We start from the raw sequence: 18366 nt of genomic DNA, 5'->3' as shown, positions 1-18366 counted from the left end.
ACCTTACCATTAAGTGTATAAGTCCTGCTAAGATTTGCTTTCCCAAAATGCAGCACCTCGCATTTATCTGAATTAAACTCCATGGCCCTGATGAGACACTTGCCCTACCTTGCCATTTCAGTAATTAAGTGCTCAACTTGAAGGTCCATTTCCTCATGATTCTCCTGAAAGATAAAGGATTACCTATCATCACTGGATCCTCTGTTGTCTAGGCTGCAACATGAATCTCTAGGATCTAGAAACTGCTGCTGTCAGATTGGCCAGCAGCTTCTGGAGAGGTTGAGCTTTGATGTTGAGGCCTGTGATTGGCTGAGAGGCTGAAGGCTTGCTGACAACAAGCTAATTGGAGCTCAATCTGGCCAGTTCTCTTGTTGGTGAAGGCAATGACTTAGTCACCACTGAACATGCCAGGCCCAGACAATGGCTGCAAAAAGTAAAACCTTGGTCTAAGTTACAAATAGGCAGATTATCCCTCTAACCCTGTGATCAAATCTTATTTACTTCTTTTTTGCTGAGCATTCTTTGCAGCTATTGGCGGAACTAATAGAAGGGAGTCTCTTTTCAACACTGGATACTTTTCATTTCCAAATAGGACTAAAAGGTACAAGGTAACAATTTTCAAGAGGCAATACTCTTTATGCAAAGATATTTGTTGAACTTTTTATTATGTGAAAAAGCAAGAAAAGTGGAAATTGTGCTCAAATGATACGTGATTATAGTTCAATAGAATTAATATTGCTAGGCCATGTGCATGTAAAGAGGGGAAGTACATTTTCCTTTACATTTATGAGATTGAGAAATGACCTTAAATATCCTATAGTGCAGAAGTTCGAAGGTCACCTAAACTTTATGTTCATTGCTACCAACGATCTTTGGTAGAAACTGCTTAAGTATCGCCATCAGCTGGAGAGGATGGAAACTGGGAGGGTAATAGAGAAGTATAGCATAGAAACAGACCCTTCAGTCCAACTGGTCCATGCCGATCAGATATCCTCAATTAATCTAGTCCTGTTCAATAGCCCAGTCAGGTAGGTGAGGGAGTCACTCAAATACAAAGATTGGCATCTGATTTTACTTGATGTTATTTTAACTCTAGTCGGACAAATTGAGTCTAATGCAGATCAGGCCTGGAGAAGCCAGTAGAAGCCAACATAAATAAATGATTTTCATTGTCTGGAGATGTTGGTGGAACCGAAGAGCTCTGTAGGTTTTGCAAGGAGTTTTTGAGCCACAGGCTTCTTTTCACATTTCCAGAGCCTCAATCACCAGCCCAACACTAAACTTATAATGAGGACTACTGTCATGCAATATATTGTTCTTATCTTCCAGTCTCTTTAATTTCTGTATTGTTGAGGTGGTATAGCAATGAGGACTGAGGTTACATGTTGATAAGTCACGGCAACCACATCATCTGCCCTGTCACTTGCTTGGTGAATGCACCCACAAGTTAAATCAGGACTATGTTCTCTGCACTGTCTCAGCTACTATGGATGGCAACAAATATAAATAGCTATTATTGCTCCAACAGTTTAATGGCTGCAGAAAAAATTAAAACTTATGGAAAGCAGGTCAGCACAAAGAACCTGAGTTAACATTTCAGGTTGAGATGATCTTTTGGGCCCTAATCTTGACCTGAAACATCAATTGATAACTGTCACCCTGCAAAGTAATTCCAGCATTTTGTATTCTATTTTAGCTTCCCCAGTAGCTTCTTTCCTGATTAATAAACTACCAGAGTACTGGACAATGTGAAAAATTGCACAGATATGCCCTGTTCACACAAATTAGGACAATTCTAACCCAGCCAATTACCAATCTATTCCCATCATCAGAAAATTGATGAAAAAATTGTCAACACTGCTATCAAGTGGCTGTCACCTGTTTACCAAAGTTAAGCTGGGGGGAGGTTTCCACTCCCGACCTTATTGAATCAGAGTTCCATTCATGGAAATGGGCTGAATTTCTGAAGCAACATTAGAATGACTGTCCTTGACATCAAGGCAGCATTTGAACAAATGTAATAGCAAGGAACCTAGCTGACTGGAGAAAATCTGACTACAGCAGATGGAATCTTATCTAGCAACAATGATATTTTGAATTTTCCTTCTCTCTGAAATACAAACAGTATCTCCCGCTTACAATTGGCTTCATATTTCTGAGGAACTTAAATATGTATTTATTCATAGATAAATAGACAGGCAATCACATCTCCTATTGAGATAATTACTTCATCCTGTTCAATCCATAGTGGGAGCTCTTTATGATGCTCTGTCCATGCTTCTATATGAAGGAATTACTATATAATTATTTTTCTGCAATTTTTCTAAGTGGTTAAATCTTCGTTCCATGTCAATGACACATTGTATCCTGCATGTTTATCTTGACATTTAATAATAAAATTATTCCTTCAGATATTATAATCCAAATATTTATTGGACAATCAGAATTGGCCAGGAACATGACACATATGCCTTACCTAATGTAAGTGCAGGACTTTATTATAGACTTTTTCTTACATTTCTTGCCTGCCAATGCTTAAAATGAAATTTGTTAAAACGATCAATTTGAAAGGGTTCAGAAAAGATTTACAAGGATGTTGCCAGGGTTGGAGAATTTGAGCTACAGGGAGAGGCTGCACAGGCTGGGGCTGTTTTCCCTGGACCGTTGGAGGCTGAGGGGTGACCCTATAGAGGTTTAAAAAATCATGAGGGGCATAGATAGGACAAATCAACAAAGTCTTTTCCCTGGGGTGGGGGAGTCCAGAACTAGAGGGCATAGGTTTAAGGTGACAGGGGAATAATTTAAAAGGGACCTAAGGGGCAACATTTTCGCGTAGAGGATGGTGCGTGTATGGAATGAACTGCCAGAGAAAGTGATGGAGGCTGATATAATTGCAACATTTAAAAGGCATCTGGATGGGTATATGAATAGAGTCATAGAGTCATAGAGATGTACAGCGTGGAAGCAGACCCTTCGGTCAAACTCGTCCATGCCGACCAGATATCCTAACCCAATCTAGTCCCACCTGCCAGTACCCGGCCCATATCCCTCCAAACCCTTCCTATTCATATACCCATCCAAATGCCTCTTAAATGTTGCAATTGTACCAGCCTCCACCACATCCTCTGGCAGCTCATTCATACACATTACCACCCTCTGCATGAAAAAGTTGCCCCTTAGGTCTCTTTTATACCTTTTCCCTCTCACCCTAAACCTATGCCCTCTAGTTCTGGACTCTCCAACATCAGGGAAAATACTTTGTCTATTTATCTTATCAATGCCCCTCATAATTTTGTAAACCTCTATAAGGTCACCCCTCAGCCTCCGATGCTCCAGGGCCATCTGCCACTTCTCAGCCCATTGGCCCATTTGGTCCAGATCCTGTTGTAATCTGAGGTAATCCTCTTTGCTGAAAATGTGTTGCTGGAAAAGCACTTTTCCAGCAAAAACATTTTCAGTTCTGATCTCCAGCATCTCCAGACTTAATCCTCTTCGCTGTCCACTACACCTCCAATATTGGTGTCATCTGCAAACTTACTAACTGTACCTCTTATGCTCACATCCAAATCATTTATGTCAATGACAAAAGGTAGAGGACCCAGCACTGATCCTTGTGGCACTCCACTGGTCACAAGCCTCCAGTCTGAAAAACAACCCTCCACTACCACCCTCTGTCTCCTACCTTTGAGCAAGTTCTGTATCCAAATGGCTAGTTCACTCTGTATTCCATGAGATTGAACCATCAGTCTCCCATGGGGAACCTTGTCGAACGCCTTACTGAAGTCCATATAGATCACAGCTACTGCTCTGCCCTCATCAATCTTCTTTGATACTTCTTCAAAAAACTCAATCAAGTTTGTGAGACATGATTTCCCACGCACAAAGCCATGTTGACTATTCCTAATCAGTCCTTGCCTTTCCAAATATTTGTTCATCCTGTCCCTCAGGATTCCCTCCAACAACTTGTCCACCACCGAGGTCAGAGTCATCGGTCTATAGTTCCCTGGCTTGTCTTTACCACTCTTCTTAAGCAGTGGCACCGCGTTGGCCAACCTCCAGTCTTCCGGCACCTCACCTGTGACTACCACTGGTACAAATATCTCAGCAAGAGGCCCAGCAATCACTTCTCTAGCTTCCCAAAGAGTTCTTGGGTACACCTGATCAGGCCCTGAGGATTTATCCTCCTTTTAGGGGGATATGGGCCAAGCGTTGGCAAATGGGACTAGATTAGGTTAGGATATCTGTTTGACATGGACGAGTTGGACCAAAGAGTCTGTTTCTGTGCTGTACATCTTTATGATTATGATTCTATGACTGGTAAATCTTGCCTAATCCATTTCTTGGAAATTATATTTATGGAATAGATAGGACAGATTCCTCTAGACTTTTCCCTGGGGTCTGGATTTGTGGAGATTTCATGATGTAAAATGATTTCTTAGCGGTTACTACTTCAAATCTTGCCCAAACATTTCAAAGTGAAAATGTTAATCCGTTTCAGATGCTCAGAAGAGATACTGTTGGCAATCTGCATAAATAAATGAGTATTAGCATATTGTTGGAAATGAGTAGTGCAAAACTTAAACCTGAAGAGGAGACAAAAATAATAACCTCATATATCATTTTTTCAAAAATCAAGAACAATATATACCATTACTTTTTATAGGTCTGTGAGGTTAATTGCCAGAATTCCAACATAAAAGTTGACAAACCTTTGACATGGTATGAATGGTGGGTTATTGAGTAAGGTTAAATCTTTTCGGATCCAGAGAAAGCTAGCCAATTGGATACAATATTAATTGAAGATGGAAGGCAGAGGGTGGTGGTAGATAGTTGTGGAAGCCTGTGACCAGTGATGTGCCACAGGGGTCAGTGCTGGGTCCTCTATTATTCATCATTTATATAAATGATTTGAATGAGAATTTAGGATGTATGGTTGGTAAGTTTGTGGATTACACCAAGATTGGTGGTATAGTGGACAATGAAGAATATTATCTGGGAATACAGCAAGATCTTGATCTACTGGGCCAGTGAGCTGAGAAGTGGCAGATAGGATTTAATTTAGGTAAATGAAAGGTGTTGCATTTTGGTAGGTCAAACCAGGGCAGGACTTACACAGTCAATGGTAGGGTCCTGGGGAATGTTATAGAATAAAGCAATCTAAGGGTACAGGTTCATAGCTCCTTGAAAGTAAAGTCAGAGGTAGACAGGGTGGATGAAGGATGCTTCTGGCATGCTTGCTTTCATCAGTCAGAGCATTGAGTATAGGAGTTAGGACATCTTGTTGCAGCTATACAAGATGTTAGTGAGACCACATTTGGAGTACTGCTTTCAGTTCTGCTTGCCCTGCTATACAAAGGATTTCATTAAACTAGAAAGAGTGCAGAAAACATTTACGAGGATGCTACTTAGACTGGAAGGTTTAACTTATAAGGAGAGGCTGGACACGCTATGACTTTTCTCCCCTATAGCTTCGGAGACTGAGGGGTGACCATATAGAGGTTTATAAAATCATGAGATGCATAGATAAGGTTGATAGTCAATAGCTTTTCCCTATGGGAGGGGAGTCTAAAACTAGAAGGCATAGGATTTAAGGTGAGAGGGGAAAGATACAGAAAGATCCAGAGGGCCAGTTTTTTCACACAGCTGGCAGTGAGTGTCTCAATTAGGCTGCCAGAGGTAGTGGTGGAGGCAAGTACAATTTTGTCATTTAAGGAACATTTGAACAAGAACATGGATGCGATAGATATGGAGGAATATGGACCAAACACAGGCAAATCGGACTAGATTAATTGTGAAAACTGGACAGTGTGGACAAGTTGATTTGCAGGGTCTGTTTCTGTGCTGTAAATCTCTTTGACTCTATAAAATCCTGCACCCCAACTTTGTGAAAAACATTCAGTGTCAAGCCTGCCTAAAGCCAATCTGCTACATGCAAATGGAATCAAGGTGTCAAAGCTTATCCCAATTCAAGATATTTTCTCTAACATATACTCACTCCAAGCAATTTCTACCACTATATAAGTGACAACAAAAATGGCAGGGAGATACCTCTTGGGAGGATACTGTGAGGAAGATGTGTGTACTATTACTCTAGTTGATCTAATTTTTCAACTTATTGACATCTTGAGTTCTGAATATTCAATCATGACTTTTGCTATTACTTTTACTCAGTTCTACAAGGAGAAGTGCCTTTTTCTAAAATTAACTCAGGGCTTGGGATTTTTCAGCTGGCCCAGCATTTATTGACCATTCTTAGTTTCCCTTGAGAAGTTGATGGTGAGCGGCCTTCTTGAACTGCTGTCGTCCATTTGGTCTCGGTAGACTATGAGGAAGTGAATCCCAGGATTGTGACCCAATGACACTGGAGATATCTTCCATTGCAATCACTTTACTTATATGCCATCGAGGAAGATGATGAGGATGAGGACATGGAAGAAGTTAAGTTGGAAATTCTTTGAATCACAAGAATAATTTTCTTTCCTATTTGCTATGATACCAATCATCAGGAAGTAGACCAAGAAGGTTTTACTTGTACTTGTCTGACAGTAGATGCATTGCTGGCTGCTGGGGAAATATGTCCACAACTGAATAACCACCATTCATTCCTAAAAGCAGAGTGGAATGCTGTAGGTCAGTGGCAGAGATTAATCTCCTGGATATTGCCATGTGTCTCATTGGAGAAAAGCATCGAGTGAGACATGAAAAAAAAAGTTTTTTGTTTCTTTTTCTCTGAACATTTCTCTTTACCAGACATAAAAGTATTGATAATTGGAGAAAAAAAGATTGGTTTGGCTATCAGTAAAGCATCATCCAATATTTTTATGTCTGGCAAAGGCAAATGTTCAAAGAAACTTATTTTAAAAATACAATTTTTAAAATGTCCCCAGTGGATTACTGGTAATTGATCTTCAATTCCTGAAGGCTGCAAGCCAATTCTGGAGGGTTGGCAACTGTGCAATTGGCACAGAAAGGCAGTGCTACTCAGAGATCAGTGCGATAGCCAATTATTTGCTGAGGCATGATGCAGCCTCCAAAATTACATTTACTGTAATTCATAGTTGGCCACTCTTGTCAATGGAGGTCACCACATAATTTATTTTTATCTCTGTATTTCGGAGGTAGCATCAAATTGATCTTGCCACTTAAGTTCAATATCACCATGGTCAGCTGCTCTCCAGTGTTTCAAGTAAGATCAATGATGCTATACAGAACAATTCATATCTTTCCTAATGAAACTAGACCAACAAAGAGCAGAACAGTGAGATTTATGGGTGGCACGGTGGCTCAGTGGTTATCATTGTTGCCTTACAGCGCCAGGGTCCTGGATTCGATTTCACTTTTGGGTGACTGTCTGTGTGGAGTTTGCACGTTCTCCCTCTGTCTGCATTGGCTTCCTTCCTATATCATCCCACAGTCAAAAGATATGCAGGTTAGGTGGATTGGCCATGCAAAGTTACCCATTGTGTCCAGGGATGTATAGGCTAGGTGGATTAGCCATGGAAAATGCAGGAATAGGATCGGGAATTAGGTCTGGGAGACATGCTCTTTTGAGTGTGGACTCGATGGGACAAATGGTTTGTAGGGATTCTATGATCTACCAGTCCTGCAGACTGACAGTTCTGACAGATCCAATAAACATAAGTGGTACTTAAAACTCCATATAACCTTCATCTTTAGGAAAATAATAATAATGTTCAGATAGTGTATGAGGCTAATTATCTTAACCTTGATATTCAGGAAGCTATTATGATGTTGTTCTTTCCTTATCAGTTCCAGGTAAAAATAACAGCACCTATTATCCAAGAAGTGGCAATCACAGTCCAATTGTCATTCCACTCCAATGATTTTTTTTGTTGAGAGAGAGCTCCACATTTCTGATGCAAGATTCCAATCATGGTTCCTTCAGCAATGAGAAATGACTCTTAACTCCAACTGTGTCTTCGTGGTGCAAGATAGTGAGAGTAAAACAAACCATGTTCCCTTCTTCTCTTTGCCACATTCTGTGATTTAAATGTCCCACAGCACAAAGAGCCACTTTATGGCTCCTGTAAAAGGGTAGGAAAGAAAAGTTCTACTGTAGTGAAGTTAATAGATAGCCCAGAATTGTTAGAGAATGAAAAGCTGGTCTAACTTCTGGATAACCAGCAAATTGACCCCCAATCAGAATGCCGGGGTGCCAGGTAAGTTATGGAGTTTTGTGGGTAGGTCAGGAATGGCGGGGAATATTGGATCAGGTGGGAAGTGCTGGGGCAGAAGGTAGGAAGTCATGAACAGCAGCTGGGGGCTGTCAGCTTCATGAAGAGAGTTGGATGTTTGGAGGGGCTGGGGGGAAGAGAGCACTGGTATCATCTCCAACAGCAGAGATGCATTGGTCCCAAGTGATGGAAGAAGAATGTAGAGTCAGAGTGCCTAGACGTGGGGTGGGAGAACACAACTGTCGATGCAGAGTCCAGGGCTATAAGTGGTCAGGGAGTTGTAATTGGGGATGTGTGTGGTCAATTGGGGGTCAATTTGCTGGTTATCCAGAAGTTAGACCAGCTTTTCATTCTCTAACAATTCTGGGCTATCTATTAACTTCACTACAGTAGAACTCTCTGAATTCTCTGACTTAAGTGGATACTTTCAGAGAGTTTCAAGCACAGGGGAGTTTCATTGGAATTTTCAATTTAGTAGGCAATCCCTCAGAATCTGCTACGTCAGGGATTCCATGGGGTTTGAGGAGCAATTCCTATCTACACTGCAGAAACATCGATCTGGCTATCAGAAAATCCGGGAGCAAAACTGCTATTCTTAGCCTGACCTCCATAGTTAACATATCCCAGTCATCTGGGATACATGGGTTAAAGAGTGGGTAGGGAGGTGATATTCCTACTCCATCATGAACGAGTCAACGAGAAAGAAACACAGCTAAAACTGGTTCCCATGTCTCAAAATCTAAACTCCCAATTTGTTCAGGCCTCTTGTAAACTTAAGTCATTCAGTACAGATTTGTACTCACTATTAATAGTAAATGTCAAAAGTTATGCAACTACTTTAAGTAATTTATTAACTGTTCACAAATTTAAGATGAGAAGTTAGTTTAGTTACAGATTAGGCTAAGCCTCTGCATATTCTTATTTAGTTTATATTTTAAGTTTGGTTTTCAGAATTTGAAAGAATTGACTGCCTCTTCCTGGGGCTGAAGTAACATTTTGTGGCTGAATTGTTAAGGGACAGTTTATTTTGTTTGCTGCTGGTTTCTTCTCATATACAGAAGGTGACACTGCAACCTTAGCTCACAAATCAGCGAGTTAATATTTCAACACTCTCTCTTGTGTCAAGAAACTGCAACCTGATCACTTAAGTTTCCTGTAGATATCATCCTGGATGAAGGATTACAAGGTGACTGACATGGTTCAATTGGCTGGTGTCACTGCTGCATAACAAATAACATATGCGCTGTCACAAACAACAAGGCCTCGACTGTGAACTAAAGGTCTATTGCTCCATGAACAGAATGTCGTTTTCAATGCAGCTACTTTACACATTAATCTCGTGGGGCAAATGGTTTATTTAATAGGTAACTGCAATAAAGTAGGACACTTTCTATTGCTGCCCAAAATAAATGTTGGCAGTAAAAGGTTAAAGTTGATGAAGTTTGCGCTCTTGAATCTCTGGGGACTATTATTCCCAAATAATAAATGTCTCTCTTAAAGGCCTAGCTGATTGTCAGCTTTAATCTACTTGCTTCTCTAGCAATAACACGTCTTGTTCAGAATGTCTGATTTTTAGAACTTTATTTTGTAGAACATCAGAATGTAATATTAGACTATTAATTCCTCTTACAAATACAAGACATCTCTCATATCATCAGAGGTGAAAGTGTTGATTCACAAACCGAAACAAATAGTTTGATTGGTTAGTTTTAAAGTTAATATTTCAGGGAAAATCCAGAAACAGCTTTCAGTTAATGCACTATATAGTGGAATAGACTGAAACAAGCATGATGCCATCGTGTTTATTTGTCTTGAATGGATACCACATTTTGACATGATGTCTGATGATCTATTTCAGCTCAATGAGGAAGGATTGGAAGCAACAGACAATGGCTGGATTATATTGCCACTGATGTTAACTATGGAAGCACCATGTACTGAACAGCATGTAACATATAGATGTAATCTATGCATAATATATGTGAATTAATTACATGATAACAAAGTTCAGTTATTTTGTTACCAATGCCACTTTCAACACCATTTGTCACTGTCCACATAGGAAAATCTTTAAGGAATTAGCACCACCTAATGCTTAAATTATATATGACAACTTGAGTAATAGAATGTACTCACTGTAGAGCATGATGTGTGCATCAACCCATTTCCACTCCCAAAACATATCATGCTTTTGCACACACTCAATTTGCAAGTCAACCTCACTTTTCAACAACTGTACACTATACTCCTATAAGCAGGCAGTCTCAATTTCTTGCCTCAAGTTCATGTTTTACTTGCCTTATAAGTGAGCAGTAGGTTAAACAGGCTGTGTTGTCAAGATGTGTAGGGGTTTAAAACATGCTGACATAAAGCAAGACTCACATGAGTAACAAAGAAGAGGAACTATTCATCCAACAGAGAGAATGGGGAAAAAAGGGAATCTGCCCTGAAGGTGGATTAAGACAAAATGTGTATGGTACAGGGACAAGCCACATGCCCAATGTTAGCTTTCTGCCCACGCATTCATCATTAGACAGAGGCAAAAACATGACTGGACATTATATCAAATTGGTAACATGGATGAAATACCCATTAGGTTTGACATGCCTTGCAACCAAACTGTGGTTTGAAGACTTGAATTAAAATGACAGGACATGAGAGACAAGATCCATGGTGATGCCAGCCAATGCTGTTTTACAACAAGTTCCTGGGTGAGATTCCCCAAATTATTATGGTTCCAGCTGGGCTACCCTGAATTTTCAAGCTCTTGGGTGAGGAGAGCGAACTGAGCTGCCTCCTTTATTCACACATCCTCTCAGTTGTTCATAACAATCTTACTTTGAAAAGGATACTTTCTCTTGTGGATGCTTTTCTCCCATACCAATTTTTTTTAAAAAAACAGAAGCCACTTTATCCAGGCTTTCTTGAGCTACTGAAAGGGTGAGATTATTACTTACTAGGAGAAAGTGAGGACTGCAGGTGTTAGAGAAGCAGAGTCCACTTTTTGACTCTTGAGTTTATTAGTTACTAAGTGTGGGAAGAAATGTTAATAAAACACACATACACATAGATTAGAAATGAGAGGAGAGCCCAAGAAAGGTAAAAATTAAAAAAGATATATGATCAGTTTCTAAATTGCACGAAGGGTAGACAATATGATGTTACAGCTAACACTGACATTGGTTAAAACCTGTAGCACTGACATTGGTAGATGAGCAGTTAATTTTAAGATATTTGTCTTTGCACAGCAATTGAAAGGTTTTTATCCTTTTGACTATTTCCTTTTGATTGTTGACTTGCTTGCGTTTTGGCTTCCAGTAAAAATAGAATTTCCTTCTTTTTCACAAAATATGGGTATGACTGATATTTTCTCAGTGGTGATCCTCATAGCATACACTTTGCCCACTAGCAGTATTGAAACTGGCTTTTAACTCCTGTTCTTGTTGTCTGTATGGATTGCATTCTTTTCTCCCATGACAAGAGCTGACAAAAGATTACAGTTCAGTCTACAGTGCATTTCTCTGTATGATGTATTTCTCTTTGAAGCTTCCTTGACACCAATTCCAGGGTCTCCCTTGAGACTGAAGATAATCCACATAGATCTTCCAGACAGTTACTGAATGACATTGTTCAGAATTTGCATTCTCAGTCAATATTTTGCTATATCTAATCTTTGGAAAAGAAAACACAGGCAATTGAAAGTTCAATAAGTGTTTAAGTTATTCATGGTTATGATCTGTCATCATGACATTTCCCCTGCACCAACAACTGAAATGAGAGTGAGATGGCTTAAGGAGAAAATATGTGACGCTGTGGTTTCTAGGAGCTGGTGGATGTGGGTACAATCAAAGTGACCACATTTGCAGCAAATGTCAGCTGCTCAAGGAGCTTGATTAACTAGATTCTGAGCTGAGGACCATTGTGACACATCATGAAAATGTAGAGTTACCCAGACACTGTTTCAAGTGACAGTCACATCTTTTAGATTAATTACATCAAATTTAGTCAGTGGCCAAGGGTGTGATGTGAGTGAGGCAGATATTGAGATCCAGAATTTAGTTTTGACAGAGCCTCAGCAGAGTCCTTGTTTGTAGTACAGGGTTGTAAGTACAGGGTTTCCTGCTCCCAGTGTGAATAAAGGGACAGACTGCAGGAAGGATAAGCCACAGCACCATGATCCAGAGTGGTGTTTAAGTGGGGGTATGAAGAAAAGCAAAGTAATAATAGGAGTTAGCATAGATATGGAATGGGCATTGTTTTCTGCAATTAAGGCAGAGAGGCCGGAAGGCTGTGTTACTCACCTGGTGCCAAGGTTCAGTGCACGTCTTCTGGCATGGAGAGGAGCTTGGACTGGGATTAGAAGGATCCAGTTGATTTGGTCCACACAGGTACCAGTGCCATAGGTAAGATTCAGATAGAGGTCTGCTGAACAATTATAGACAGCTCAGGGCTAAAGTTTGAAAACAAAAACAGAACTACAAAATTAATAATCTCAGGATTACTTCCTGACCCATGTGCAGACTAGCTGAGATTGGAGAGGTAAATGTGTGGTTCAAAGATTGGTGTGGGAACATTGGGTTCTGATTCATGGGACAATAGAACCAATACTGGGGAAAGAAGAGATCTGAACCATTGGAATTGATTTCCTTTGAATCATGCTGGGATCAACATCCTGATGATTCATATAACTAAGTATTGTAGTTAGGGCTTTAAATTAATTAGGTGGTTCAGGATTGGGGAAATTTTCAACTGAAGGGAAATTTAAACAGTTAAAAAGAAACAGGGTGGTGAAGAGGTGAATGATAATCAAAGTATGACAGGAAGGGGCAGAAAATACATCAAGGAGAATGCAGGAGAAATTAGAACCTGAATAAATAAAAATGGTTAAAAAGGCAAAACTTAAAGATCTTTATCTAAATGCATGTAGCATTTGTTACAAGATAGCTACATTAATCGCACAAATAGAAAGAAATGAACTGGAAACAAAAAATGCTGGAAATCACAACGGTAGAGACAAAAAAATATGCAGTAGCTGGGATCCAAAGTAGAGAGGCAGGAGGCTGGAAGAACACAACAAGCCAGGCAGCATCAGGAGGTGGAGAAGTTGACATTTCGGGTGTATCCCTTCTACAGGACTTGAGGTGGGTGTGGGGGCAGCTGCAGGTAAAGGAGGTGGCAGAGGCAGAATGAAGTGGGGATAGGTGAAAACAGATAGAGAGTACGACCTGGTTGGTCAATGCGAGGAATGAATCTGGTAGGTGGCAGGGAAGAGTGGAAGGGAGGGGGAAGGGCTGGAAAGGGAGTCAAGGGAAGGGAAGGGAGGTTATTTGAAATTGGAGAACTCAATGTTGAGTCCTCCGGAAATCACAGCAGGTCAGGCAGCATCCGTAGACAGAGAGAGAGAGCAACTTAATGTTTCGAGTCTAGATGACTCTTCATCAGAGTTGGTATGGAACGAATGTGACTTCACAACTTTTACAGACATTTGTCTCTAGAGTGACAAATACTAGGAACTCAGTTTTCAAGGATATTTGATGTTCAAGAAGAATAGACAAAATGAAAAGGGGATAGGGTAGTTTTGTTAATAAAGAAAGGTGTCAGAGCAGTCATGAGCACCAATACAGGTGATAATAGATCATAACTATGAATAAATTTGCACGGAAATAAGGAATAGCAAAGTCAAGAAGATATGGGTATTAGTTGCCCATAGGCCCACAGAGTTATGTCACTGTTGTACAAAGTATAATTTGAAATATAATTGAGGAATGTAAAAAGAGCACTACAATTGTCGTGGGTAATTTTAATCTGGATATTAACTGGACAAATGGGCAAGGGTAACACAGAAGACAAATCTGTAGAGTATCAGAGATTGCTTCTTAGAGCAGCATGTTGCACAATCTACCTGGGAACAGTCTTTTTTCGATCTAGTAATGCATATTGAGCTAGGATTAATAAAAGATTGCATAATTAAGGATCCTCTAAGATAGTGATCAAAATATGGTCAAATTTCAAATTTAGTTTGAGAGCGAGCAACCTGGGTCACAAACCAATGTCTTCAATTTAAATAAGGCCAATTATACAGGTATGAAGAGAGAGTTGTCTAAAGCTGTCTGGAAAAATAGATTAAGGGAAAGGTCAGTGATCAGCTGTGGCAGACATTTAAGCAGTTATTTCATAATGCTCAGCAAAATTTATTCAACCATGAACCACCTTATGATTAACAAAGGCAGTCGAGGAGAGTATATAATCAAAAACCAAGACCTTCAAAAATGGATGAAATCTAATTTTATACCATAGGATTGAGATTTGATTAGGAACCTGCAGCAGCTGACTAAAAACCTAATGAAGAAAGAGAATCTTGATTATGAACATAAATTGGCTATAAATATATTGCTACAGGTATCAAGAAAAGAGTAGCTAGAGTAAGTGTGAGCCCTTAAGGATAAAGCTGATCATTTAAACCAATATTTTGCATATGTCTTCACAGTAGAGGACACTATAAGTGTCTCAAAAGTGACAGATAAGCTCGGTGCTAATGGGAGGAAGGATCTTGAAACAGTTTCAAGAGGGGCAACGTATTTGACAAACAAAGGGATTAAAAATAGACAAGTTGCCAGGTGCTGATGGCCTCCCTCCATGGGGTTTTAAAGCATGTGCCTGCAGAGATAGGGAATGTTTTGGTTGAAATATTCCAGAACTCATTGAATACAAGTGAGTTTCAGCAGATGAGAAAGCTGCTATTGTACGCACCTAAAGGTGGAGATTTCCTTTGTGTAAGCAAAGGAATTTTCCAAAATCCCTTCAATAAATGCATGTCTATAAAGTAGGTTCGATCTGAGAGTGAAGCACCAGTCACTCAATTTTCTTTTCTCTTGTCAATGCAGAGCTTTGTGGGGCAATCTGGCTTGGTCGTGAGCACAACTAGAGAACTTTAGTTACTGCTGCCAGGCTCTGTCAGTAGGTGCTTCAACATGTGTTTCCTCTCCCCTAAACCTAAGACAGCTTTTCTGGGCTGAGCCAATAGGAATGTTGGCTTATGAGACTGGTCTCCCTCACAACCGCATCACATAAAACTAGTGTGGTGTAGCCTGGCATGTCTCTGTAGATGGCCATGAATGCAGTTCTGCACTTAGTTGGGCGACTGTAAAGTTGAAATTTGCTAGTGTTTCAGTTTTGGTCAGCCAGGTGGAAGGAGGTTAATATGGGCCTCACACACACCTCCTTCCAATTCATCCCTACTACTAGCTTTGTTCTATAATAGGACAGACCATTTCCTACTTGTCCTATTCTGATGATGGTATTGCTTTATTGTGTTGGTATGATAGAACCTTTGCTTTAATCCCCAACTGAGGTCTCGATCAGATGATTCACTTCCCAAACTTCTTGGCTACTCTGTACAGGGACCTGCACCAGAACTTTACGAGTTTGTTTTGAGATTCTCTCACTCTGCTATGCAGTCGAGCATGGCAAATGGAACAAGATTAATCTAGACATGGATGAGTTGGACTGAAAGGTCTGTTTCTGTGCTGTATAATTTATAACTCCCACAATTTTTGTCATGATACTCTCCAGATGCACACAGCACAGGGGAATGGGCATGAATGCTCCTTCAGACCCTCTCACCAACACCTTGCACTCTCTAGTAAAAAGGCCATGCTTTTTCCCAGCAGGAGAACTTGGCTGACTCCAATATTCTACACTGCAGTATAGGCTTGTTGAGCTCACTCAGTGGAAATGTGGCCACCCTGACTTTGGATACAAAATCCCAGTAATTCCCAGGGATTTGTTTAACCTGTCTGCACTCTCAGGAGTGCCTTTAAAGACATATGTAGCTGCAATCAGAGTCATAGTCTGCCTGTTGTGCTGTCTGATTGACTCCCATTGAACACATGAATTACATGTACCCCAATAAATCCCACTTGTATCTTCCCATTGCCTTCAGATATCAAAACGTGAACTGTTGGCTGACTGACCCTGTCCAAGCCCCTGGCCTGGTATTGCAGGATGCCCTTGATTTACTGTGCTGTGACTAAAGCTATCTCCTTTTACCTGATTGAGGCCTGCTGGCAATCATGACTAGCTTTGTGTCTGCACTAAAAGGCACAGCAATACAGCACTGTAAGCCTGGTACCTCTGGCTGAGGTGGAAAAATGCAAAAGGCAAGAAGAGGCAATGCAAGGCAGGAATGCTGCCATGATCCAGTTAGGCTTAGAGTTAGTGAATGCTATAGCACAGACTGGAGATGTGATCTGGTCCAGTCCATAAGTTCCTCAGGATATAGTTGTTTCTGCAGCCTGAAGTGCAGCATTGAATCACTGTGGTGTCCTGTACATGGACTAGAGATGTGTCATGGATTCTTAGAGCTGGATGTAGATGCCTGTGGACATGGGTGCATGTGATCAGTGCCTGTGGAGTGTGCCATTAGATACAGCAGGCAACAAGCTGAATCCGCCAGGTACCCGCTCTCATGTCTATATCAAGATTTCTCAGCATCTAGCTTGTTCAGAGCATTTGGTAAGAGAGAAAGCTGCACATTAATGAAGTGAGATCTGCTGTTAATAGGGTGGTTAACAAATAATAATCTCCTTAATAGGTAACTTGCCTTTGCCTAACTAGAAACTTACCTCCATTCCCAGCAAATGCATAAAAGATGTAACATATTGCTCCCAATGTTGAGATAGATCTTAGCTGAGCTGGCATCTGGCCTAGCATCCATGGAGATAAATCAGGGTTAACATTTCAGGCCCAGTGACCCTTCTGACCTGCTGAGTTTTTTTCCAGCAATTTCTGTTTTAGTTCGATTTCCAGCATCCACAGTTCTTACAGTTTTTTGAGATGGTTCTTGATGGAACTCTTGTGCAATTCTGCCACAAATCTCACCATAGCCCACATCATTCAGATCTCTATAAGATTCCACCCTAACCCTTTACGAATACTATAATATAAAAATTTAACCTGGGGCTAAAAATGCAGATAGCACCTTGGAAAACAGACTCTAATCTGCCAACTTCTGCACTTAACTGCAAAGCATTAAGGTGCATGTGAGCAACCCTCTCGGGAAAAGGAAGGTATCAATTTTAATATGTTAATCAATCGATTACTTTAAATTAACAGTTGTTCCTGCTGTTTTAGTATTGGAGCACAGATTTCTTGGGTTCCAGGAATTCATCTATGAAAGTGAAATGTGGAAACTCAATGACAATTGAAGTGTTTGAAGAATTGACAGTAAAAACATCAATAGATGTTGCGAATGCGTAATTGCTTTCTGGTCTAATTGTGTGAAAAGTTTTGTTGCAGTATTCTGCTTCACAGTTTTGGGGGTTTATACATCTGATCCATAGCTGGGATCTCCGATCTATTAGATGAACACATGTGACTTATGTTGGACCTCAGATGAAGTCAAGATGAGAATCAACAGCAGAAATCTGCAGCAGTTGACTAAAAATCTAATGAAGAAAGAGAATCTTGATTATGAACATAAATTGGCAACAAATATAAAAACAAGTAGCAAGAGCTTCTACAGGTGTAGAGAGAGAAAAAAGAGTAGCTTGAGTAAGTGTGAGCCCTTGGGGGGGATAAAGCTGATAATTTAAACCAATATTTTCATATCTCTTCACAATGGAGGACACTACAAATTTCTCAAAAGTGACAGATAAGCTCGGTGCTAATGGGAGGAAAGGTCTTGAAACAGTTTCTATCTTGAGGGACAAAGCAGGAGCAACAACAGCCATCCCCTTTACAAACCGGCAACTCCATAAGAGAGTAGCAGGAGGTGGAGCTTAAAGAAGGCTGTAAGCACAACATGGGTTCTGCTGGTGGTGGATAACCTTCCTTGCAATGTTAGTTCACTACAGAGGAGGCATATGATGTCATATCTGGGGGTGCAGTCATTTGTAGTTTGCTGGAACAGCTGTCAACTGAACCTGGTGGTCATACTTTAGCACTGGTTGTCAACATCTTTGCCTGTAGCTCCTTCCAGAGCTCTGCCCAAAAAATCAAGTGATTGATTTTGCAAACAGGCAGCATGTTTTCCAGGGCAGGCAATTATGTCAGATTAACACCAATGATACTAGTCATAGTAAGTGGAAAATCGAGTTTGTTGTTCTGACTAGCTTTCCACAGGTGCAAGATGTCATTAACTCCTCACAACTGGCAATTAGAACCATAGACA

At 40.4% G+C, this 18366-nt stretch overlaps 1 long non-coding RNA gene across 1 annotated transcript in view; it reads left to right on the top strand.

Annotated features, from left to right (window-relative positions):
• The window catches only part of LOC122555165, a 13233-nt gene extending 4100 nt beyond the window's left edge, over positions 1–9133 (top strand). Inside the window, exons 2-3 of the long non-coding RNA XR_006313196.1 lie at positions 7148–7162; positions 9122–9133. This is a non-coding gene — a long non-coding RNA (uncharacterized LOC122555165). The remainder of the gene's footprint in view (positions 1–7147; positions 7163–9121) is intronic.
• Positions 9134–18366: the final 9233 nt, after the last annotated feature.

This window comes from Chiloscyllium plagiosum, chromosome 12, assembly GCF_004010195.1.
Source record: "Chiloscyllium plagiosum isolate BGI_BamShark_2017 chromosome 12, ASM401019v2, whole genome shotgun sequence".
NCBI classification, from domain to species: Eukaryota; Metazoa; Chordata; class Chondrichthyes; order Orectolobiformes; family Hemiscylliidae; genus Chiloscyllium; species Chiloscyllium plagiosum.
The sequence above is the reverse complement of the archived record's forward strand: the minus strand, read 5'-3'. Positions and strand labels throughout refer to the sequence as shown.